We start from the raw sequence: 26,443 nt of genomic DNA, 5'->3' as shown, positions 1-26,443 counted from the left end.
CATAAACCATACAGCTGTCATCAACTCCATGGAAAGACAGTGAGTGACTTTCATAAGAAAAATGATAGAGAATTTTAGAAGCTTTAATCCCCTGCCATTTCCTTTGACGTGGTACTTATATTAAGGGTTCAGTCTTCTTAAGACAACATAGTTATACGACTGGAAGTTCTTCTTATAAAAGTACCTCCTCACCAATTCCACTCACTTGAAGTTAGTTTAGAAAGCTTTAAAAGAATAGCCGTCGTCTTCCAGTCTTCAAATGCTTAGATTTACTGATTGCATACAATTTCATTTATCCCTACAAGATTTTGCAAGACCACAAGGCTTTTAATTATAGAAGTTAGCAACTCGTCCCCTCTACTAACTTTACGTTAGCTTAGAAGTCGTCGAAAAACTGGTGGAGCTTAAGTTTAATATCCCTTCTGTCACCCCCACTCCACCGAATCCCCCTTATCCTACATGTTAAAAACTCCGGAGGGGTCATAATTCTCTCACAATGAACCGAAACAGTACATCCGTCTTCTCGAAAAGGGGAAGGAGGAGGGTGGATGGGGGAGGGGGAGAAAAGGAGGTGAGGGTGAGGCGTAGGTTGGATGGGGAGGGAGAGAGAAAGAAAGAGATGGTGGGACGAAGGCTGGGGGATGTGTGTGGTATTAAGGGAGGGCTTAAGAAAGGGGGGAAGTATCTATATTTTTATCTTTAAGATACATACGTGAGCCAGAAGCAGTTTGTTGCTCGGCGTTTAAAACAATCCAGCGACTGATGCGTTTATGTGACGGACGAGCAGTAGATTAGACCTGCCTTTTGTTTTGACGCTCACGACCAAGGCGTCTCAGAGAAAGGGAACCGCCTCTCTAACTCCTTTAAAGAAAAAAAAAAGTGCTTCGGTGCCATAACAGCTGACGTATGTATAAATAGATTCAACAAGGATGAATCTATTCTATTTATTCTTGAGTATATTTGTTATGATAGCTGATCCGACCTCTCCGCCCAAGTCCGAAAGTTTTTTTCAAGAATAAAGAAATCTTGTTTGAACCTCCATTAACAGGCGCTTTGTCTGATTACGCCAACAGACTTTTTCCACCCATCTTACCTGCTTGTTATTGCCCGTTAATTCTCGTTCGCTGGCGCTAAATTAAAGGAGATCGGGTCAGTTGGGAACGAGTCAGCCTCTGCACGTTCGCTCTGGTATTCTTCTTCATCTAAACCAACCTCTTCCCTCGGAAAGGTTGCGGTCTCTCTCTCTCTCTCTCTCTCTCTCTCTCTCTCTCTCTCTCTCTCTCTCTGAATTCGTCCTCCTTTCGGACCACTTGCTCTCTCTCTCTCTCTCTCTCTCTCTCTCTCTCTCTCTCTCTCTCTCTCTCTCTCTCCCCCATCCAACCCTAACTTCGTACCTTCCCTTCCTTCCAGACCTTGGCAGCCAGCCACCTAAGGAATTATTTCACTTCCTCTCACAGTGGGCAATCTTCGCCGTCTGGGTTTGCTCCCACTGTCAACTAAAACATACCAGGAGTGGAAGATTCGCGACTCTATTTGATGTACGGTGAACCATTCCACCTTTTATCTGTCGGTCACCTCGACTTTGTGCTTTGAAAGAGTTTATTTGCAACCTCACACTCACATTCTTTCCGACTCCCATCTGTTGCTTATATCAGGATATACGACGAGTGGAAAATACAATGACTTAACCACGTATGTTTTAAGTAATCATATTGGTAATTATTACTGTTTCTCCATCCACAGTTCTGTAGGAGTAGAGTCACTTTATGGTACTCTCTTCTACTCGTAGCTGAGGTTCCAGCCGCTCCTTCACAGTGATGTACTCCAACTCCCACAAGTACTTTCACTGCGAAACGCACCCTCTCGGCCTTCCCTCGATCTTCTTACACAACTGTGGTGCTAAGGGTAACAGTATGGAAGGCTAGGACTCGCCCGAGAGAACCACGAAGTCGGGAAACTTGGAGACTTTTCGCAACTTAGCGACGGATGAGCGACACAGGGGATCATCGCTGGAGACCCCGGACCCTGCGGCGACGGTGGCGGCGGCGGCGGCGGCGGCTGCGGTGGAGGCAGCGGCGGTGATAAGCGACGGAGAACGGCAGCGGCGATTGCGCATGCGACAAGAGGAGGGAGTGAGCTTCAGTAGTATGCAGGGCAGACGGGGTGCGGAGGGCAATCACACTGTCTCATCCCGTCCAGGACATATTGACAAATGTTGCGCGAGAGGGAGAAGACCAGTGATGTCCCCGGGCATATGCGGTGTCTTCGGACGGTAGAAGGGAGGATGACGCTGTGACAGCGAATAACAGCTGCTGCTGCTGCTGCACCTTGCAGCAGCAGCAGCTGTTATGTGCAGCCACACACTGCAGAGATGTTCGTCATATTCCATAAATCATCATTCAATCCACATTTCCAACTAACGTGGGACGGATCTGATACGTGTAATCACACACACTCTTGTGGGAATTGATTGTGTCGAGATGAGGTTTACAATCCCAATCCCAAGGGATGGCAAAGAGCGGAGACGCTCATCTTAACATTGGGCCAAGAAGTGTCTGGCAGACGTTAGACCCGTAAGGAGAGAAAGAGAGAGACAAACAGACAGACAGACAGAAGGGGATCATCTCATGAAACGAACATAATTCATCTCAGTGCTGATCGTGAACCCCCTTATACAGATCTCTTATAAACCTTAATTTTCCTAAATGATGCTAAATAGAGTCTGACTTCCAGTCCAGAAAAAAAAGGGGGGAGATGAAAGGATCAACATGTTGTTGAAAAAAAAAAGTGGGAGAGAGAGACAGACAGACAGACAAAAAAAGGAAGATATCCCCCAAAAACCAATCGATGATTCATAAATCACTGGACAGCCAAGGTGGACGATGCCTAGTGGGCTGGGAACGAGGCTAGGCTGGTCCTTCCAGCCCCTATCCCCTCCCTCTCCCCCCCTAATCCCAGCCCCTTCCACCAGACGGGCGGCGGACCCCCGTATTAACAGCGTGTGGGGAGTTCACCTTCATATTGGGCACCCCGCGGACGATGAAATATTACACAGAGGGGGCTCTCGCTGCCTCACTCCGTAGGGGTGGGTGTTCGCCCTCCTCCTCCTTCTCCTCCTCCTCCTTAAAGACGTCTTCATACCTCCTCCTCCTCCTTAAAGACGTCTTCATACCTCCTCCTCCTCCTCCTCCTCCTTAAAGACGTCTTCATGCCTCCTCCTCCTCCTCCTCCTCCTCCTCCTCCTCCTCCTCCTCCTCCTCCTTAAAGACGTCTTCATACCTCCTCCTCCTCATCCTCCTACTCCTACTCTTAATATCTTCATGTTATTCTACATTCCGAAACCATATATACCAAATAGATTATGCTATATTTTTTTTCTTAGGATTTGATTGTCTTTCTACTTTAATGAGTCTCTTCTTTGGCAACATAAGCATCAGATACACCTTTGTAAATAGTGATAACAATATCATCAAAATTGATATAGTAATTACCAATATTATGATAGATATTAATATCATTATCATTATCATTAAAAACACGTAGCGATAGTTATAATGCCGATAATAATAGCAGTTGTAGTAATAATAACAGTGATAATAACAATAACAATTATGATAATGATAATGATAATAATACCAATAATAATAATAATAATAATAATAATAATAATAATAATAATAATAATAATAATGATAATAACAATAATAATGATAATAATAATAATAACAATAATAATAATAGTAATAATAGTAATAACAATAATAATGATAATGATAATGATAATGATAATAATGATAACAATAATAGTGATAATGATGATAATAACAATAATGATAATAATGTAACTAGATAGATACAAAACAAACATATACACATACCTTCACCCATAATACGTAATAAGCAAACAAAATCTAAAGACTGGAAGAAAAAAAGGATTTAAATTCCAACTGCATTTTGAAAGCGAACAACAAAATATCTGAATGAAAATGGGAAAAGCTTGTGCCTTAACGTAAACATGAATTATAGAATTTGGGTAAACCAAAAGACAAGCATAGGACTCCAAACTTAACTCATTCATAACATAAACGGGCTGATAAATTGAACTGATAAATAGATGAATGAATGAGTAAATTCTTGTCGACAGATGATGATAATTAGTTGACTGAATGGAGAGTCACGTAATTAGATAGACAGATAAGTAAGTAAATGACTGATTGAATGAATAATTCCATAAATGAAGAAAGATAGATAATAGATATTCAAATGAATGAATGGATAAACAAATAAACTGCTAATAAATATGAATAGATGATTACATAAATAAGTTATCTGATGAATATATATATATATATATATATATATATATATATATATATATATATATATATATATATATATATATATATATATATATATATATATATAATTCTGACGTTCTATTCTAGGGTACGTAGAATTGATGATAATCTGCATACAGGTGCCATATGATTTCTCCTATATCTAGACGGCAACAGACAATTTCCCCGAGTGGGAGTTGGGCGCAGCTAAAATCGATCGGCCGCACAAAATGGTTTCCGTTCACACCGACAACAGACCAGGGACCAAAACTCCAGCGCTCAATTTTCACACGCTTTACAAGCAAAAATTATATGTATATGTATATATATATATATATATATATATATATATATATATATATATATATATATATATATATATATATATATGAATATACTTTTTTGATAATTCTGCGATCATTTTCTCTCTGGTTTCCATTTTAGAATTATCTTTGGCATGATTTGGTGTCAGGTTATGTTTGATATATCTTTCTATATCACGATCATTTATAGATATTGGTCTCGTTTCATTAATCTTCTATAATGCTACTGAGTTTCTAGATGTAAGATTAATTTTCTTTTGAATATTCCAATCCTGCATCACTCTCAGTAGAGTTAGTCTGTATAATTTTTTTTTCTCTGCGTATCCTTCTTTTCTTCTAATAAAATTCGTCTATATCTTAAACTTATTTCATCCCTCTTTGCTGCCAATGACATTCCTTTGTCTGATTACTTTATTTCATTACTTCTAAAGGAATTTGTTCTATTTTCTATTGCCTCCCAAAATTCAAATGATTGTGTGATATACTTAGGCTGAGGGTGTAAAAGTATGTTTCACTTCGTATCATTATATGTTCACACTGGTCGTTATTGTGTCTGTTGGACTTATACTTGCGATTTCCCACAGCGGTTTCCTGTTAGGGGATGATGGTGGAGGGATGTGCGATATACAAGTGACGATATAGCGCAAAGACAAATCCCAGAAAACTTTGAGGTCGAGGTAGTGAGAGCAATTTTTGAGGAAACTTAAAATATCATGTGATAAGATTCACTTGTAAATGATATCTCTCAAATTCACTATATTTTTTTATCAGTTGATAATGCTGACTATTGTTATCTGTTATCATTAAATGTTTTGATTATTCATGTTAATTATATATGTGAGCTAAATTAGTTAATCATATCAGCTTGAGATTTTTTGAATATTCGTTTTGTCTATCATATAAAAAATGTCAAGGAAATGGACCAACCAATTATAGAGAATGTATGATTGCAATACCAAAATTATGTTAACTTTTATTCCATTGTTAATTAACTACTTTATGATTAATTAACTTGTGTCCCGCTGATGATTACATTAACGTACAATATATATATATATATATATATATATATATATATATATATATATATATATATATATATATATATATATATATATATTGTAAAGAATATATTGTATAGAATAGAATCTATTGTATTTGATGATGCCATCACTGCGTTTCTAATTTGTACGCCGGTGATGGTATATATGCGTAGATAGTGGTCACACGCATTGAAAAGCTTTCCGGTTGTATGATATGTCGGTAATGCTGGCCCTCGACGCTCAAGCGTATGTACGCCGAGTGAGAATTGAGTCTATGCGTTGATGGTGATATTTACGGACTAACGGAATTACCTGCGAATCTGACGCATTGAATTACGCAAGAATTGCATTTGTTAATGCAAGTTAATTCTTAGTCCCCTTCTTTCCCCATTTTCTTTCCAATATTGTTTCATCTTTTCACGTACATTTCATAAATGCTGCGCTAAAATTATGGACTAAACCATGATTAATGATTATAAAGCTATGATGATGGGAGTGTACAGAAATTTAGAATCATCGATATTATGATGAAATCATGTACCAATTTGATAGTGATTAATAAAGTGCTGTGAAACATATAAATTTCCCTACCCTTGTATGCTATCCATATTTTGTACAATGTTGTCACATTCTCGACAGATTAAAAAGAGGAAAATTACTCTGTTATTCCTATTAGATTTTTTTTTCCTTCTCTTATTCCCTGAAAGAATCACAGGAGTCTAGATATATCATATTGGACCATTTTACAATATGGAAAGGTAAGTTTATTTCAATATTTTTTTACGATGGGATTACCGTCGACGTTATTCATACATATATATATATATATATATATATATATATATATATATATATATATATATATATATATATATATATATATATATATATATATATATATGTTCTCGAGAAAGAAATTATAAAAACCCTTATCAAGATAATCGTATTCAAACCTTGAGACAAGCGAAGTGAGAATATAAAAACCCTTTTAAAAACACTTACATCTCACAACTCCATCTGCAATCTACCCACTCGTTCAGTAGACGGTAGACGCAAGCATATTAACGACCTGACGTAATGGCCGTGAAATACTTGCCCTGATGTGTGAGAAGGATAGGAATCTCTTATAGGTGACTTATCTTTCCTACAGTGAGAATCGTGCAATCATTCTATCTTCAGTTACACTATCAGAACCTTCCACCATAGATTCCTAATATACTGAGAGAAAGAAAAACATAATTGAGGTTATATATATATATATATATATATATATATATATATATATATATATATATATATATATATATATATATATATATATATATATATATATACCCTTTTTCAATTAATGATATCACATTGTATCAATCTATGTAAAAAAGAGAAAATGAGACACAGAAAAGATATACATGATTTTAGATTAAGATATACCACAAACAAACTACAAGATTTCTGACCTAATCTGGATTATATGTAAACATAGAGACAATGTGATTAAGTCGCAACTGATTCTACATTCCTGGTATTTTTTGCTATTCCATTTTTCCCAGAATTTATCTATATCTCGGACAGTTAAGTTTCCGTGGAGTGAAAAATGGACGGTCGTCGTTATGGACTGGTAATGACTTCATTAGTGACCATCAACTGAGAAGGGGAAAAAAAAAAAATTTCCTCTTAAGATTGACAATGTTAAAAACGATGACAGGCAGCTATCAGTCATGTGATTATGCCTGAAATGAATAATGAAAGAAATAGTTACATAAAACTCAGTGTTGAAGTATGAGAAAAAATACAATAACTTTGATAAAAGGTTTTATGCTATATATGCAATTTTTTCATCTGGTCTCCAATGGAACGAAGAGACGGGATGTAAAATAAAGATATTATGTTTCCTTTTTCTCAAAGCCGGTAATGTCCAAGAATTAATTTTTCTAAGGCTTCGGAACAATGGCCCTCCGGAGCGCTGCGGGGCCCACGACGTTGAGGAATCGAGTTGGGAAACTGAAAAATTACCAGCTCCTCCCTCAGCAGCAGTAACAAATATCTTCATTATACATAGGGCTTATGGGGAGGGTGGGAGGCCTTCGATTTCCTGTTGAGCGTCTAAATCATCTCCGTCGTCATGAAACTTTAAGGACCAATGACGGCGGGAGGGAGAGAGAGAGAGAGAGAGAGAGAGAGAGAGAGAGAGAGAGAGAGAGAGAGAGAGAGAGAGAGAGAGAGAGAGAGCCGAGAGAGAGGCGCCGTCATAGGGAACTACGGCGAAGAAGACACGGGGCGAAAAGAGAATGAAATAATGGCGATGGAGTCTTCAGGGGAAAAGGTCTGTTGTTAAATTCCCTTAAACTGCATGATAATTCAAGCTCAGTCTGCTCGAAGTACATCTTCATACGGCTCTTGTGAGGCATAATAGGCCAGAGCTTCTTTACGCGTAGCGACAAAATGAAAGCAAGGGGGGGATGGGAAAACAAAAATCCTTCTCTTAACATTCTTCAAAACAGAAAGCTGGAATGATGGCGTATGAACAAACACAGTCAGTGACATACCAGAGGAGGAAGAAGAAGAATTATAAGACTTTTCCCCAAGAAGATTGAATACAAAGTGTGATGCTGGTAGCATGGCTGGTAGAAAAAAGCGGCACGTCCGCTGCCCACCGCTACTCTCCAAGAACTGAAGCTGCCTCACCGTCCCTGAGTCCTTATATACCAAGAGCTTCCGTACGCGCGCCAACTTTGGCCGTCAGGATGTAACCCCGCATTTATTTCCTCAAGTCGTGGCAACTTCTCTTGACTAAAGTTCTCTTCATATCTCAAAATACGACCTAGAGATAAATATATATCTATATATATACATATATATATATACCTGCAGCCTACGCTGTCCATATAGCTAACCCCTAGAGAGAAAATGGCGGTAGGGACATTATTAATATTCATTCTCTTCGGGGGCGATCAACGCAAAAACAATTTCCATTATGTCATGAAAATTACTACGAAGAATAACGGGTGATTTATGAGAAGGGAAGTTGGCAGGTTGGCCTCTTGGGGGCAGCACTGTGCAGCGACAAGCAACACACACACACACACACACACACCCTCTCTCTCTCTCTCTCTCTCTCTCTCTCTCTCTCTCTCTCTCTCTCTCTCTCTCTCTCTCTCTCTCTCTCTCTCTCTCTCTCCCTCTCCTGCACAATATCCACAAGTTATTCATTCTCTAGCGTTCTCAAAGCTTTAAAAGAAGAGGATTGGAAAGGTGGACTTTCTGAATAGCATTTGATATCTAGCTTTCGGTTTGCTAAATTTGGTTTTCCATGTATATATTCAGCACGTGAATATTTTTCATCTTTCCAAAGAGACAGATATGAGGATATAAACCGATTGATTTACTTCATTCTCTTGTTGAGGGAAATCTTAGTCTTAAAAAAGGTAACTCGTGTCTTGAACTTTAAGAAAAAATTCTTCAATCTCCTTTCTGTTTTCCATCTCATTTAACAAAGCCAAATATCTTCTTTCCATACTTTCATCTCCCTCATTCCTTACTAAACATATATATATATATATATATATATATATATATATATATATATATATATATATATATATATATATATATATATATATATATATATATATATATATATATATATATATATATATATATATATATATATATATATATATATATATATATATATATATATATATATATATATATTCAGGTGTAACAAACAGCAAAATATGGAGGCAGAATTTTTTAGGGAAGTGGAGGCAAGCGCTTAGACTGAATTCTGGAATCGCTCTCTCTCTAGCAACAAGGGGACCAGGTCCGCTCAACTCCCACACAATAAGGAAAGCTCCATAAATCACTGTGGATATTTCCAGCCAAGATTGCTGATTTAATTAAGCCCTCAGTGGCACGGATGCAATCAGAGGATCTCATATTGCTGCCTCTTACTGTGACGAGGCTATGATTTTCTCCATTATTTCTAAACCGGGACTAGATATTAGTCTTTTCCTCTCTCTTCTCTCTCTCTCTCTCTCTCTCTCTCTCTCTCTCTCTCTCTCTCTCTCTCTCTCTCTCTGTTCATGCTCTAGCCCTGCCTAATGGGCTAGATATCTCTCCTGGAATTCATTGGTAAACCCTCCTTCCCCCCACCCATCCTCCCCATTTCTCCCTCCTCTCTCTCTCTCTCTCTCTCTCTCTCTCTCTCTCTCTCTCTCTCTCTCTCTCTCTCTCTCTCTCTCTCTCTCTCTCTCTCTCTCTCTCTCAAAAGCACCCTTTTTCTCCCCCTGTTGACCCTACACTGGCGCCCCCTTTTCCTCCCCCCTCCCCCTCTAGTCTCCTCTCCTCTGTTCCTTTGTGGACGAGGCGAGGGAGGGAGCAGCGGTGGTGGCGGTGCTTTGCCAATCTTTTTGCAACTCAAAACCAACTGAGAGAAATACGAGGCAGAGGGATCTTTCTTCGTTCCCCATTCCCCATTGTCTCTTACCTTAATCCCTTCCTTCTTTTCCAACAAAGGCTCTTTTCCTTCAATCTCCCATTCAGTCCCCTCCTTTTCCTTGTTCCCCTACGCTTCTGGCGCATAGACCCTCTTTGTCGACCATTCTTCAGTCGTTCTCTCCTTTGCATCCTGTGGCTTTACTTATTTTTACCTTACACTACTTTCCCTTCCTTGCCCTTTGAATCCTAATCTTTACCCACCTTTTTCATCTAAATCTATCATTTCTTCCCGTTTATTGGAATGAGTTGCAAATGTTTTTGGGTAATTAGTGAAATCAAGATGAAGTAGTCTTGAGGTTTGCGTGGCTTCTCTGTCTGTTTGTTGATTTATTGCTGTAAATCTGCTGGGGTCTGTGTGTTTATACCTGTTAATATGCCCACGTAGGGAAATATTGTCGACATCCATAAACATGAGAATTTCTTATTGGGTTGTATGGACATATATCTCTCTTCAGTTCATACTCGCATTCTCATCTCTCTCTCTCTCTCTCTCTCTCTCTCTCTCTCTCTCTCTCTCTCTCTCTCTCTCTCTCTCTCTCTCTCTCATAAAAAAGGGCATATGCCTTCGAACAGTCCATTGTATTACAGCTTTCTACACTTATACCATACTCAACATAATCTCCCACAAGCACTCACATCCTGTTTTACACACACACACACACACACACACACACACACACACACACACACGACCCCGGTTTATCTGGAGCCTCCCGTGGTTTTTGCGACGACGTAGACTCATCCCAAATCCGTGAAAAACATACTCGGAAACAAACCACAGAAATTTCACATTACCATGTGCTGCTCTCTTCTCAACCGGTGGCTTACCTGTAAGACAAATAACAAAAGAGGCGTAAATCAAAGAGAAAAAAAAATCTAACAACAATTTGGTGTAAAGAGAGCATCTCAATCTTTCCTTAAAAATCTAAAATCCGAGTTCTTGAATGGTAATTGAAAAAAAAAATAGATTTCTTTTATGTTTACTGGAAATCTGAGTTTCAAATTTTTTGTGAAATCTGAGTTTTAAAATTTTTGTGAAATCTGAGTTTTTGGATTTTTTTTTTGAAATCTGAGTGTTTGATATTAATAAAGAACTCACTTAAAATCTTAAACATCAAAAGTAAAAATTTGAACTAAACGTGTAATTTGTTTTGTATACATAAAGATTTATAGAAATCTGAGTTATTAAAGAAAAATGCTTGATAAAAGTAAAGACACAGGCGGCTATATTAAGGTTGATAAATACAAAGACATAAAAAGTAATTAATGATATCTCTTAATGGGTGTCTAGTATAATTAATTAAACATACTGCCATTTACTCCTGTATATTTTACTGCTTTTTTTTCCTTTTTCCTTTTTTTTAAACGAAGTCTTTAGGTGCGTTGTTATTTAGAGGTAGCGAACCTCCGTTGAACTAAATGTAATGTCTTGGGTGTTTGAAGCTTTTGCTGTTACCTCTATTCTGTGTCTGAATCTGCCTTTCTTAAACAAGACAAACTTAAAGGGACTCTTTCAATTAGAGGTGATATATACGAGGTGAATAAAGTTACTTTATCAAATACTTCAGCCAATAAAACAGGACAAGATATATATATAAACTGATATATTACAAAGTGAAATCATTGCTAATGAAAAAAGAATAAAGGATGGATTGAGTTAAATCCATTAATCACTTAGTGAATTCACAGGCAATTAATCTGATTGAATATATAGAGATAACAATTCATTCATTATGCAATGGGCATCTCGACTGCGAAGAAAATGTAGATGGACGAACGCAGATGAAAACCAAAGAAAGCAAAATCTTCAGTCGGTATTCATTTGGCTCCATGAGAAATGCTGGTGTCTATAATCATAAAAAGGATTTGAAAATAAGGGTTTTGATTTTCAAGTGGAATTAGAGTGCAAGTTTCTGTAATTTTCCGCGCTTCCGTTGGTTGATAGAGTCTTGAAGGCAAACATGATAACAAAACTCGACTATCATTATTGTCATTATCATAATTATTATTATCATTATCACTATTATTATTGTAATTATTATCGTTATTATTATCATTATCATTATTATTACTATTATTATTATTATTAATATTATTATCATCATTATTATTATCATTATTATTATAATTATTACACCTCCATCATGAGCAGTCATCCGTAAACTCACTCAAGTCCCAGATATACAAGCTTAAGCTTAATACATGTGTCATCATCGGCGCCAGGCAGGCTGGACAAGTTCTGTGTTTACCACGTCCTCAATTTTGGCGTTGTTTCTGCGCCAGCAGCGCCAGTATGCAAAACAGGACTCCGGGTGCGGTGAACTGATGCGTGTATGTATGTCCTCAAGAGTTCTGCCATATCTCCAGTGGAGATTTAGCTTTAGGTGTGTGAGTGCTACACTCTATTTACAATTTTTGGAGAGATTGATTGATCAATGGGTATGGCTTAGAGGAGGAATGGTTAACTTCTTGTCTTTCTTTCCCCCATTTTCTTTTTTTCAATTCAGAAGAATCTAATGATGCTATTACTGCTACTTCTAACTAGACACTAGAGGTAAGGCTACTTTTGCTACTACTTTTACTACTACTATTACTACTACTACTACTACTACTACTACTATTAATACCATTACTATTACTACCGCTGTGATAATGATAGTAATAGTAATATAATGATAATGATAACAGTCATGGTGATTATAATAATGATATTTATGATGATTATATAAAAGAAATAATAATGATGATGATAATGTTAAATGTGAAGATAATACCTTTAACGATAACCAACACACGCTATCAAAATTGACGCTGGTTAAAAGAGAGAGAGAGGGAGAGAGAGAGAGAGAGAGAGAGAGAGAGAGAGAGAGAGAGAGAGAGAGAGAGAGAGAGAGGGAGGGAGAGAGAGAGAGAGAGAGAGAGAGAGAGAGAGAGAGAGAGAGAGAGAGAGAGAGAGAGAGAGAGAGAGAGAGAGAGAGAGATTTCCACCATGACAACAAAATCATCATCGATCCTGACACCAGCTCTATCTAACCCTGGCAACACGGCTGCCACCAACAGCGGTGAGGGCCACCACCCGAATGTGTTTAGCAGCAGCTCTGAAGAACTCGCTTAAAGATAACACCGAAAAGGGATGCGTTCACTAAAGCTGAACATCCATTGTCAGAGAGAGAGAGAGAGAGAGAGAGAGAGAGAGAGAGAGAGAGAGAGAGAGAGAGAGAGAGAGAGAGAGAGAGAGAGAGAGAGAATTTACAACATAGGGCATCCAGTTTTGTTGGCTTGGTTGTAGCAATGCAACTTTAAACACGGCAGGTGACCCACTTATCGGCGTCGAAATACAGCTGTATAAATAGATCGCGGCTAATACATCGCAGTCCATAGTTGGCCGACGCCAGTTCTGGCCACGAAGGTCAAGGGTCAATTGTATCGTTGAATTTATGATGCGAATGTAGAATACAAAGACAAGATTTAGACTATTTGGTAATATATAATTCATGAATATCGGTAATACGCGAATGAATGGACTATACGTATGTATTAGTGCATGCATGTATGCATGTATGTATGTATGTATATATGTTTGTATGTATGTGTGTTTAATGTATGTATGTATGCATATATGTTTGTATGTATGTGTGTTTAATGTATGTACGTATGTACGATGTATGTATTTATGTATCTATGTATGTATGTATGCATGTATATATGTATGTATGCATATGTATGAATATATGTATCTTTTCAGATTCAAATACCTTCTAATTACTGTTAGGAGGTCATTAAGCAAGCGTCCACATCATACACGTCCAACATAAATAAAGATACTTATGCTGCTCTGCCTAGTATCATAAATCAATTTATCATCTTTACCTTTATATGGAAAAGTAAAGATGGAGTAACTCCACGTATACCATTTCTTTAAGTAATATATAAGTTACTTTCCTGCTAAGTTTTCACTCTATTCGTTTTGATTTATGATACTGAGAATGTACTCAATTTGTACTTGCAAAGTTTTGTTTAACTCGGTTTATTCAGGTCTGCAAATAGCTCTCAAATGAAATAATTTTCTCAGAATAGATTATTTTGAAAATTATCAAATATTCTTTTTTTCCAGACAATGATAATCATAATGAGGCAAGGCAGATATAAGGAATTAGCCAAAAAAAACAACACTGAATTTCAAAACGGAAGACCAAAAGGGATATACCACAAGACAAAAGATTGTCAAACATTCTACCTCCCCTTAAAAAAAAAGGGCAAAAAAAAAAAAGGAAAAGACAAGGGAGAATAAAAAGAAAAAAAGCAGCGTGCGATCATTAACGCAGAAGGGTACCAACATAGACGAAATGAGACTAAAGGTCTGGCTGGGCAAATGATCACAGGCAAATGAGAAATCAACAGGGGGCCCCCCCGACGGTCGCGTTCAACACATACACACACACACACACACACACACACACATCTGGCAGGTTTAATGCTGGTGTTCACAGAGCACCTGGCAGGTTTTAGGGCCTGACGCACACATCCTCTCGTGTGATGAATGCACTGCATGGCCTGATGATCAGGGGGGTGGGGGAAGGGAAGGGGAAAGGGAGACGTACTGCCTGCAGAAAAAAATAGGGGTGAGGGAGAGTTGGTGGAGTTGGGAGGGGATTAAAAGGGTGAGAGGGAGAGTTGCTAAGGAAATGGGAGAAAAGGGTGAAAGAGGTGATAAACAAAGGGGTAAAGGAAGGATTTGTTTATATATATATATATATATATATATATATATATATATATATATATATATATATCTTTTTTTTCTTTCTTTCATACAATTCGCCATTTCCCGCGTTGGCGAGCTAGCGCCAAGAACAGGGGACTGAGCCTTTGAGGGAAAAGAGGGAAAGAGCATCAACAAATTTAAAAAGACAATTCAGAATGCACAAAAAACCTGTGAGATATCATCAAACAACTCAGAACAAACACGTATGTACTTCGACGACACCACCTTCGTCACCGGGGAACTGTTCATCTCCATCCTAATTGAATTAAAGACACAAAAATATTCCTTTTTGTCGCCCCTCCTCCCTCCCCTACAGATGATTTCCATTTAGAGTGAAAAAGAGCGGAAGAAACCCGGTCCGATAAGCTGCAGGGAAAAAGAGAGAGAGAGACAGAAAAAAGAGAAAATATTCGGTTCTCTTTTTTAAATTCATTGAGTCTCGAGAGTATAGTAGATAGAGGACACTTGTTGATGAAGCCAGCTATAACCCACCAGCCAAGCGAGAGAGAGAGAGAGAGAGAGAGAGAGAGAGAGAGAGAGAGAGAGAGAGAGAGAGAGAGAGAGAGAGAGAGAGAGAGAGAGAGAGAGAGAGAGCGTTAAGAATGAATTCCACTTTAATGAGTCCCTAAGGACTATCATCGTTCTCTAAACAGGGCGGCCTCAACAAAACTGGAATAACTAGAGTCTAAGATATTCTACTGGTGGTTTTAAGTGGGGGGGGTGGGAGAGGGATATATATATAAACATATATATATATATATATATATATATATATATATATATATATATATATATATATATATGTATATATATATATATATATATATATATATATATATATATCCTCTCTTTCCCTCTGGATGCTATCAATAATATAGTTGAACGGGCCTGAAGGAATGACCTTTTTTTTGTATTCATCATTAAAAATTCTTGGTGTATTGCTTATTCATCTATTGATATTTCGTCTATTTTTCTTATATATTGCCGGATGAGAAAAGCAGTTGATTAAGACTTATGGTCATGATAGGAAGTATAATAACTTCTGTAATTCCTACAGTAATACAAGAACAAGGATAAGAGTGTGAGCCACTACCACTACTACTGCTAATAATGATAATAATAATGATAATAATAATAATAATGATAATAATAATGATAATAATAGTAATAATGATAATGATAATAACTATGATACTGACAAGAAGGAGAAGAAGAAGAAGAAGAAGAAGAAGAAGAAGAAGAAGAAAAAGAAGAAGACGTTATAAAGAGGAAATAAAGATAAATGAAAAATGAAAGAGATACATAGAAATATCCAAGTACTGATTATGCGTCTTATTTCTAAATCGCCTAAAATGTAACGAAGTTACTTCGAATAGACAAAGCACTGAGTACTTAGAATTGTGTCAAGATTCAATTACATTTCTTGTAATAATTTGATATGAATCAGTCAAAAATCTAAATGTAATGAATTAACAAGATTAATTTTTCTACTTAAAATACAAATGAAATATTTGACTTTAGATGTAAAAGATAATATGAATAAAAAAGTTCATTAATTCATATGCAATTAGTTAGACTTAGAAATAAAAGTGATAAGATAAAAAGATATCAAAGCGTTTATAAAACAAAGCTATATTTTTGGCAATACGAAACTTTTAGATGTTCAAAACAAAGGCCATTAATACCTTCATCAGCAACACTTTACAGAAATATTAGAAATGAAATCAGGTGGTAGGACTATGAGTAGAAAAGGCTATAAAAATAATCAGAAGAAAATGGTATAATAATCAATAATGTGTTGAATAATGATGTAAGAGTTGCACTAATCAATAGCGGAACACTTATAATGTAATCGTTAATAATTGATACGTATTACATAAAAGACAAAATATGTCAGAAATTTGATACAATTGAGGATCATAAAATATCACAGCCATAGTTAGAGGCAAAGACAAGACCATCGAATCTGCTTACATAAGCACACATAAGGCAATGGAGACCAGAGTGGAGAGAAAAAGAATGAAAAAAAAAGGAATAATGAGAGAAAATGGGAAAATAACGACTGAGGGAGAACTGAGGCAAGCGTAAGGCCATTTACGGGGGGACACTTTGAGTCCCCGAAGAAAATGAAGAAATACGAAGCTTTATGTTGGATCATCTGTACCATTCAGAGGGATATCTGTCTGTTTTTCCACGCTTTTTTCCAGCTAAGACTCCGAAAATGGTCAGATAGGAGATAAATCCTTGGAAAAAAATTGCCTGTAGATGGAAAAAAAGATATTGGATTAGAAAGACAGAAGAATCGGTGCGCAAATTCTCTTCGCTTCCTTGTGTACCAAGTGTCTCGTCGTCTTAGGGTATCCCCAAACTCATATCTGTCCACCTTAATTCACTGGTAATGTAAAAACAAAAAGATAAGGAAAGATATAATGCAAAAAGTATATTCTATGGGCCGCAAGTCTCGTACGTTCAAATCTGAATTGAGCGCCCGTCCGTCGGCACTCTGGTGGCAGACGCCCGAACTACCGTTCGCCATTACAATAAATTTGGTAAACAATCATGGCTCCTTCCTCACATCGGTCAATAGGACGGCGCAGGCGTACACTCGGCAAACAACTCAAAGAAATGGCGCGGGATATACCATAAGTATCACTCTAAGCTCAGTGAACATACGGAATACATTATGTAGAAAGAATTGCAGTTATCAAAGCAATTATTGATGTATTTATCAGCCTACCTCATCGCTTGAGTTTCTTCCCTCGCTGATGGTGTCACATTAAGCTCTCCTGTAGTCTTATTTTGGAGTATCATCATCCACAATTCAAATTATTTAAAGACCAAGAATTCATAAACGTCTAGAAGTCACAGATTATCACATACGTAGGAAAATTTTCCTTTAAAAAGCACAAGAATAAGTTTAAAAGAAGAGTTTTCTGACCAAACTTTCCTTGAATGCACACACACAGTCTCCCCGCAGCCCGGAGATGTACGATATCCTCCGTTTTTGGTGCCAATAAAATATCCTGAAAGAATGAGCCTCTAACTCAGAAATCACACTGCTTATGACAGTCAACAAGCACTCAAGTCAATCTACCCAAAGTTTAGATAATACATCGTAAACCTCTGAGAAAAAATGAACGAAAACAGATATTTTTCTTCCGCGTTTGGTGAGGCAGAGTTGCAAGAGAGCGCTTGGGAGCGGGGTTGCAAGGTCGGGGCCGTTACCACGCTGTTTATGGGCACTTTATGATAGTTTTATAGCGCATAACTCGTCACGTGGTACAAACAAACCCACGTGGAGTGCTTATGAATGGAAGACAGTGTGTGTGGGGGGGTTAGCTAGCGTGGGGGAAGTCGGTGGGGGGTAGAAAGAGAGAGGTAAAGGAGTTGGGGCTTGAACGTAAAGTCTCTTGAGTTAAGTTGTCGGTGGAGGTTAGGTGGTCGGTAATTAGAGATTGTTTCTGAATTTTATGTGGCTGTAAAATGTTGCATGGGGGGGTTATTTGGAGGAGGGCTCGTGGAGTTTATGACTTGGCTCCTCTCCGATCTTGTGGGGAGCTATACTAAGGGTTATTTCTTGCTCTGATGGTACACTGGAATTGGTTCTTAACGTGTGGGTGGGGGTAAAGACGCTGTATTTTCACAGGTTGAGGATGCACGTGTGTGTGTGTGTGTGTGTGTGTACCTTATGCTTACCTTTAAGTGCAGGTGCGTGAATGGATGATGGCACATATCTGGTTCATATGAGATCGTTATGAAGAGGGGAGGTATCAAGTCATGGACCTGTACAAGACAAGGTATAAGGCCCTGGAAAACTGTTCCCTGTATAGTTAACCTGATCAGTATGACTGTAAGGATTTATGGTTCTTAGATACACTTTACAGCGTATCATGATCACCCGTATGATGATGGATTGAAAGGTAATTGACACGACCTTTCCCCCAAAGACCAAATACTTTACGACTCTCATGAACTTTCAGGCAACCCCCAAAACACATTAGTCTTACTGCAAGGCGGTAGAAGTCATTCTCTGTAACAGAGTTCCATTGATTTTTGGGGCACCCAGTTTTCTATGATGACGTCAGATTCCAGGCCCGCGTGGCGGTCGTAAGTCAGTTTGTGCTGGCATCTAGTGGCCGACGTCCAAACTAACGCCAGGCTGTAACTCAGCCCTAGCCCGCCAAATGATTCCCTCACCCTTGCATCTATTTGCGCTCAACCCGAGGCTATAGGAATGTCGGGAAACCGGATTCCAGGTGCGAATAGGTCAGTAGGAGTTATCACTTAGGCTCTCCCGTAAGCCCGTGGCTGTAAATCGTCGATTTCATTCATAAATTGGACTCAGTAAGGGAGTAAAGTTTACTCGTCTCTGCTCCCATTCTTCTTATCGCGCCGTGAGTTCGGGTTGTACAGTCTCTTAAAGAGAACATAATTTCCCGTATATTTAAAGCCAGTGTGAGGCTGGGGTCCACTACCGCCCCCGCCCTGGGCACTCTAGGCGAACTATTTTTTGATGCAATTATAGAGAAAGCAATGAAGCAGATTTGACAAACATCGGCGAAGCCATTAGTCAACAATGGGGTAAGAGATAAGGGCGTCTCACCAGCTTAAGATCAATATGACCCCCTGAGGGAAAGCATTTCGGAGGTAGTGGGGCTTCTCACGCCTCCTCTCCTTCGTTTTTCTTTATGGCTTCAAAGTTCTTAAAAGACCTCCATGCTTCTGGTGAGTCCCAAGTCCAGGCTGCAGAGTATTTAAGAACTTCTTATATCTAATAGGTTCCAAGTCCTTACTACAGGGTCTTAAAAACCCCTTGTTTTTCGGTAAGTGTTTGGTTCCTATAAAAGGAGACTTAAAGACCATGTCTTTCTCGTAGATCTTGGATTCTTAGGATAGAGTCGTAAAGACCCCGGGTATCTGGTCAGTCCTAAGACCTTGATGTAGAGCCTTTAAAGACCCATGGCTTGCTACGTCTTGGGTCCTAGACGCTTAGACATAAAGATTCTGTCTTTCTGATTGGTTTTAGATCCTAAAACTGAGTCTTACAGACCTATTACCCATACTATTGAGGGGATACCAAATAAACTCTCATTTCACAAATGCTGCATTCAGATTTAAGTAACTTTTTTCGATCTCATTGTAGACTTGACTGAAATGGAGTCTTTTCACAGTCAGTTTAAATTCAGGCATATATCAATTTGGTTTGAGGAAGGATTAGATGTTATACTTCAAGGAGGTTTTGATATAAGATCGACTTTGATTTGATGAATTGAGGATATAGTAAGTTTTCTATGATACAAACAATGCTTTGCTATAGGATCTGGCAGTTCTTTGAGGATGTACCATATTTCCTATAAAAATATATCATGTAGAAATTTCTCCAACAAAACAAGGGCGAAAATGATGCGAAGTATCATTCAACCTCATAGAAAAAAACAAGAAATGGTTAGGTACGTGACACTTTCCTTCACCAAGCCATCTAAACGAATATGAGACACAAACCAATACTTAGCATACATATTGCAGATACCCAAGTGTATATAACGCAAAAACGTAACCGAAATTAAAGAAACTATTTCATATTACACTTAGCTAAACCTATTCTTTCTGATTGTGATAAACCCTGTTTCGTCAGTTAGGATTATCTCGGTCTAATCAGGTTCACATCACTTTTGATCACAGGTGGTTCAATCCTCTTTTGATTTATAAGAAAAATATGTAGCATAATCTGCTATTTGTCTGCTTGCTTGGACACCGACTTTGCATTGGGATTCATAACTGGTAAAAGATGCGTTGTGGATTGGGATGTTAAAATGACATGAGCCTTTATTAACCATAGATGAAGCAAATGTAACTACTCCGACCAAAAGCACAGCAGTTATCATAATACTTCTGCATGGATATGTTTTTCATCCTCATGAACGATGAATACAATTATGGTTAGGAAAACATCAAAGAATAATGTGAATACGAATAGGAAAACAGTACCTCAGAACAGACCCGAATAAGAGGACACAGACATCGAACAACGTTACCTTGTGGTGTCCGGAAATGAACATTCCCCCGGATGTTAGACCATATCAAAGCTGCAAAAAATTTGAGGGAAAATAGACGTGATATGATTCAATTACCGGCTACGTAACCTTCAATCTGATCCAGATAATTATTGTGTCTGTGATGAACTAGCCATCAATTCTAACCCCTTCCCCTGTGATATTACCTAACTTGTGTGTGGTGTCTCTCATCTTCGTTTGTGTGTATATATATATATATATATATATATATATATATATATATATATTCCTATGAGTTCAAAGGGGTATCTGGGGCGATCTGAAATTTTCTTGATTAGGTTTGTGATTATTTTCAGTAAATCCCATGGGGGTTTAGATTCATGGGACTTATGGCATATGAGTGAAAAAAGATAGAAAAAAGGACAATAATGAAGAAAACTGAAATCGTACCAAGGATGAGAAATAAGAGTATAAAAAATATAACGTCAATGCGAAAGATAAAGAATTGAGAATAAGAAGAATTAGTAGGATCCGAATAAAAGTCCATGGAAGAAAGATAATCGTAGGAATAGGAGAAGCGGAGAAGAGAACAAGATATATGTGGGAGAGAGAGAGAGAGATTGAAAGACGAACGTCAAGATAAGGACGGAAATACAAAAGAAATGAGAGTTATAGACTATCCCAGAATAAGAGGAGATAAGACAACGCTAAGTTACACTCTGGATATAAAGAAATGAAAGATAAATAGATTAGGAAGGACATGACTGAGAGAAATGACGAAAAGTGAGATAGCCAGAGACGAGAAGAAAGAGTGAAATGACAAAAAGAAAAGGATTTATATTTACAATTAAGAAATAGGAAAGTCTGACATAAAAGAAAGAGAAAACAGATGTTGGTGTGATATATGAAGAAGAGAAAACGGAATGCGAAAATGAGGAAAGCAAGAGAAGCAAAAGAAAATGGTTGACCATAGGTGAAAATGATGGTAAGCAAGGATTCCAAGACGATAGAGTGTAGAGAACAAAGATATCTCAGAGATACAAACGTAAAACAAGAAAATGCTAACAATAAAGATAAGGAGGAAGAGAGAGAGGGGTATACTTTTAGAGTGAGAATTGTAAGGGTCAATAGTGGATAATAATGGAATTAAACGAATAGATAAATAGAAGACGAAGAAGAGGGGAGACTGGTGTGTTAGTGAAGTGTTGTAATGTAATGGACGATGGTGGAAACAGATGGATAAAGAGGTTGGTAAGGGCGAGGGAGGAGGGAAGGGGAATGTAGATATAATTACTTAAAGGAAAATGTTTCGCAATAAGAGATGAAAAGAGGAAAAAGAATAATCAAAATAATATGAGACTTAAGATTTTCAGAAAACAAATGCAATAACCGAAGGAGAGAATTATCACGTACTGAAAGAATTATATATATATATGAAAATAAGAGAAAAAGGAAACACTGAAATAAAAAGCAAGGAATCAGGGTTGAAAAAAAAAAGGAAATGAATATATCATTGAGCAAATAACTGATGGTCTTTGAAGGACTGGAACACCCTGAAACAAGTTATGCGAATCAGCTTCTGTCGACGGGAATCGTCATCACAGCATATCAAACCCAGACTGACAATAAACACGTAGAGCAACGAGGAAATCAGTCAGTAAATGTAGAGGAGACTTAAGATTATCTCCTTTAATCAGAATAGTAGCCAGCAAATCCCTATCTATTTTTTTTGTTGTCATCTCTCTCTCTCTCTCTCTCTCTCTCTCTCTCTCTCTCTCTCTCTCTCTCTCTCTCTCTCTCTCTCTCTCTCTCTCTCTCTCTCTCTCTCTCTCTCTCTCTCTCTCTCCCTTTCCTTTATCTTTTTTTGTTCTTTTTTTTTTTCCTTGGGCGTGATTGCTGCCTCCACACTGATTGAGATCCGGGAAGATTTATGGCCAAGGAAATTATCTGTGCCAGGCGTTCCACTGAAAATTGAGCAACACATTCTCCCATTTCTTTAGGAGGAGGAGGAGGAGAAGGAGGAGGGCAGGAATAAAAGTTGGATTGCCCCTGTCCCTATCTATCCTTCGGGGAGAAATATTTACCGAGGGATAATTTTTTTTGTAGTTGCCACTGGCGAAGATTCCGTGATTACTATTTGCTACTTGCCTACCTACCGACCACGGACTCTTCCCCCCCACCTTCCTCTCTCTCTCTCTCTCTCTCTCTCTCTCTCTCTCTCTCTCTCTCTCTCTCTCTCTCTCTCTCTCTCTCTCTCTCTCTCTCTCTCTCTCTCTCTCTCTCTCTCTCTCTCTCTCTCTCTCTCTCTCTCTCTCTCTCTCTCTCTCTCTCTCTCTCTCTCGTCTCGATAATCCCCCTATCCTCCTCGGCCAATTCTCTCCTTCAAGGCTCTCAAACTCTCTTCTCTTCTCTGAGAGAGAGAGAGAGAGAGAGAGAGAGAGAGAGAGAGAGAGAGAGAGAGAGAGAGAGAGAGAGGAAATGGGGGGAAGGGGCTCAAGTAGGAGGAGCAGGTGGAGTAATGGAGGAAGAAGAAGCATTAAGTACAATATGTCTGAAGCCCTACTGCTGCTGCTGTTGGACAGAGGAGGAGGAGGAGGAGGAGGAGGAAGAGGAGGAGGAGGAGGCAGGACTTCCGGAGTGGGAGAACAGAGAGAGATTCCTTTCCAGTGGCCGAGCAGGAGCTTCGTGACTGCCTCTGGTAACCCCAGCAGTAATCCCGCTGGCGTGACGGATCCTTCTTCTTATGCATCATTGCCGGCTGACAGGAGCGTCACCGTGCAAGGGGGAGGAGAAACTCTTGCAGACCTCCCCCCCCCTCTCTCTCTCTCTCTCTCTCTCTCTCTCTCTCTCTCTCTCTCTCTCTCTCTCTCTCTCTCTCTCTCTCTCTCTCTCTCTCTCTCTCTCTCTCTCTCTCTCTCTCATCTGCCTCTGTTACGAGTCTCCAGCTGCGAGCACCGCAGCCGATATTTGAACACCCTTAGACTTTAATACGTAACCATATGCAAGAAAATGTACCTATGTTACAGCAAAACACACACACACACACACACACACACACACACACACACACACACAAACCATATATAAACAACGTTGAGTCCATAACCATAATAATAGCTTCCCTCCACCCTTAGGAAAAACTCCCTCATTACCTCAACCACAGGTAAGTTAGGGTCGCTCTTGCAGTCCGCGAGCTATGGGACGGATCGCTAATACGTCATGATAATGGAGACCGTATTTCCTTTCAGTTTACACTCGGCAGAAAATGAGGGCAAGGTTGTGGGTTCCATTTTGAGGATCTGGCATTTGGTGTTTTCCATCTTTTGGAGGTGGCTAGGTCTGAGGATGGAGGTACTATTAATCCTAATTGGCAGTCGAGAATTCCTTTTCATACACCAGTGGTGACGGAAATCTTCCTCGTAATAAGACTTTTCTATCATTTTGCAGAGTCTCACCATCATCCAATTAATGGAACCCATCGATACACGTGCTTTGGTAATTGGGTAGGAGCGCCAGTCTTCCAATTTCGAAGGGTGAACAGGATGTAGAGCAACGGAAATTAGGTTAAAGGAGTGGGTATGAAGGATGTGGGGGAAGTGCAAGGGCTGGAGTGGAGGAGGAAAGAGAGAAAATAGGACACCGTATATATATATATATATATATATATATATATATATATATATATATATATATATATATATATATATATATATATATATATATATATATATATATATATATATATATATATATATATATATATATATATATATATATATATATATATATATATATATATATATATATATATATATATATATATATATATATATATATATATATATATATATATATATATATACATGTATTGGAAGAAATATGTAGTTGAGAGAGAGAGAGAGAGAGAGAGAGAGAGAGAGAGAGAGAGAGAGAGAGAGAGATTACCCAAACTTTCCATGACTCCCAACAAAGCACACTGGTTCACGCCATCAAATATGTAGCAGCTCTCACCACACACAGACATTCCTTTGCCAGCCAGAGATCGTCATCGTTGCCTCCGCTGGCTGCTACACTCGCACTTGGAGCTCTCTTGATCCAGGTGGTCTTCTTGGTCCGCGTCCCACGTCCTCAGGAAAGGTGGGGCCTGTGACTCTTCTTTCGTCAGGAGGCGTCTTCTGTCGTCCTTAGTTGGTTTTCATTCGTCTGCAGTTGTTGTCCGCCTTTATGAAGTATTTTCTTTCTTCTTCAGCAGGTGTCTTCCCTCGTCAGCAGGTGTTTCACTCCGGCAGTAGTTGCTCTCCTCCGTCGATGTTCATGTTCACCATTAAGATGTCTTCTTTTCATCATAACGAATGCCTATCTTCGTCCACTGTCGCCAGAGGATGTCACCCCTCGTCAGCAGATGTGTTCCTTCGTATGGAGGTGTTTCCTGTGGACGGCGGATGTCTCTGTCCCTCTCTGGCTCTTCGTTAGCAAGCAGCAACGAGCCATTGAGCCTCCTCTTCTCCCCCCCAACTCGGCTTCTGTGACTAAGAGTCACTCACGCACTTCCTACCGTTGAGGTGCTTTGCCGGGATCGTTAACAAGTTAAGTACTTCCATCAGACCTATAAATTTCCAGGGTAATAGACTAGTTTCCGTAGTTCCCTAACCGCATGATGACCCTTTTGCCTTGACCTCAACTACTTGTACAGACAATAAACGTGAGGATCATTAAAAAGAAAATGCTGAAGCTAATCTTGCTGGTCATAAACCCTGAAAGAGTGGCTAGAGCATCGATCCGTTCTCCTGGGATTATACATCATACCACAACCCATGATCAGTACATACGAGAGAAGGAAAAAAATATATCCAGTTGCCTCGCTTTGCAAATAGGACCAAAAGATTGATATGTAAATTACAGTGATTGGTTCCTCATATCTTTGGAAGACAGTGTCTCTTTTTTTGCCTTGTGGGGTAATGTCTGTTCTCATGTTGCTTCAGACTGTCTTCAGGTCTTCCGAGCGAGACACTAAGAGGCCCTGAATATTTTTAGACTGTGTCTTAGAGGCACGTAGGCCATATGGATATCCCAGACCATATTCAGGGCCTCTGAGGGAAGCGTGGGACACCCCTCAATACTTCAGACTACTTTCAGGAGGCTTGAAATGCCTTTGAATATTTCAGGCCATACCAAGGGCCTCTGATGGAGGCGTAGAGCACCCTTGAATATTTCAGACCACGTCCAGGTACCTCTGGAGTAAGCATGGGGGTAACCTAAAATACCCCAGACCACATTTACGCCCTTGGTGGGAAGCATAACGCACCCTTGCATACTTCACGCCACGTCCAGGGTCTCCGAGGGAGGTGCGGGGGTGGTGTGCGCCCCCTGGCGAGCGTGAGAGGAGGTCGTAGGTCACGCCACACTGCACCAAGCCACTACTGTCGTCTTTTGGGGTGAGGGGTGTGTGCGTGTGGGGGGG

The 26,443-nt window shown here is 38.9% G+C and overlaps 1 protein-coding gene across 13 annotated transcripts in view; it reads right to left on the bottom strand.

Annotated features, from left to right (window-relative positions):
- Positions 1 to 26,443, bottom strand: part of LOC139756572 (homeotic protein ultrabithorax-like) — an 821,256-nt gene that overhangs the window by 219,762 nt on the left and 575,051 nt on the right. Inside the window, exon 1 of one of the 13 annotated variants that reach the window (XM_071676192.1) lies at positions 8,250 to 8,425. The exons of 10 other annotated variants lie outside the window; for them this stretch is intronic. The gene's annotated coding sequence lies outside the window, so the exon portion shown is untranslated. Of the gene's footprint in view, positions 1 to 8,249; positions 8,426 to 10,888; positions 11,032 to 26,443 lie in introns of those variants that run through there. 2 more of the 13 variants (XM_071676198.1, XM_071676182.1) reach the window with 2 other exon arrangements.

The sequence above is a fragment of the Panulirus ornatus genome, chromosome 22, assembly GCF_036320965.1.
Source record: "Panulirus ornatus isolate Po-2019 chromosome 22, ASM3632096v1, whole genome shotgun sequence".
NCBI classification, from domain to species: domain Eukaryota; kingdom Metazoa; phylum Arthropoda; class Malacostraca; order Decapoda; family Palinuridae; genus Panulirus; species Panulirus ornatus.
The sequence above is the reverse complement of the archived record's forward strand: the minus strand, read 5'-3'. Positions and strand labels throughout refer to the sequence as shown.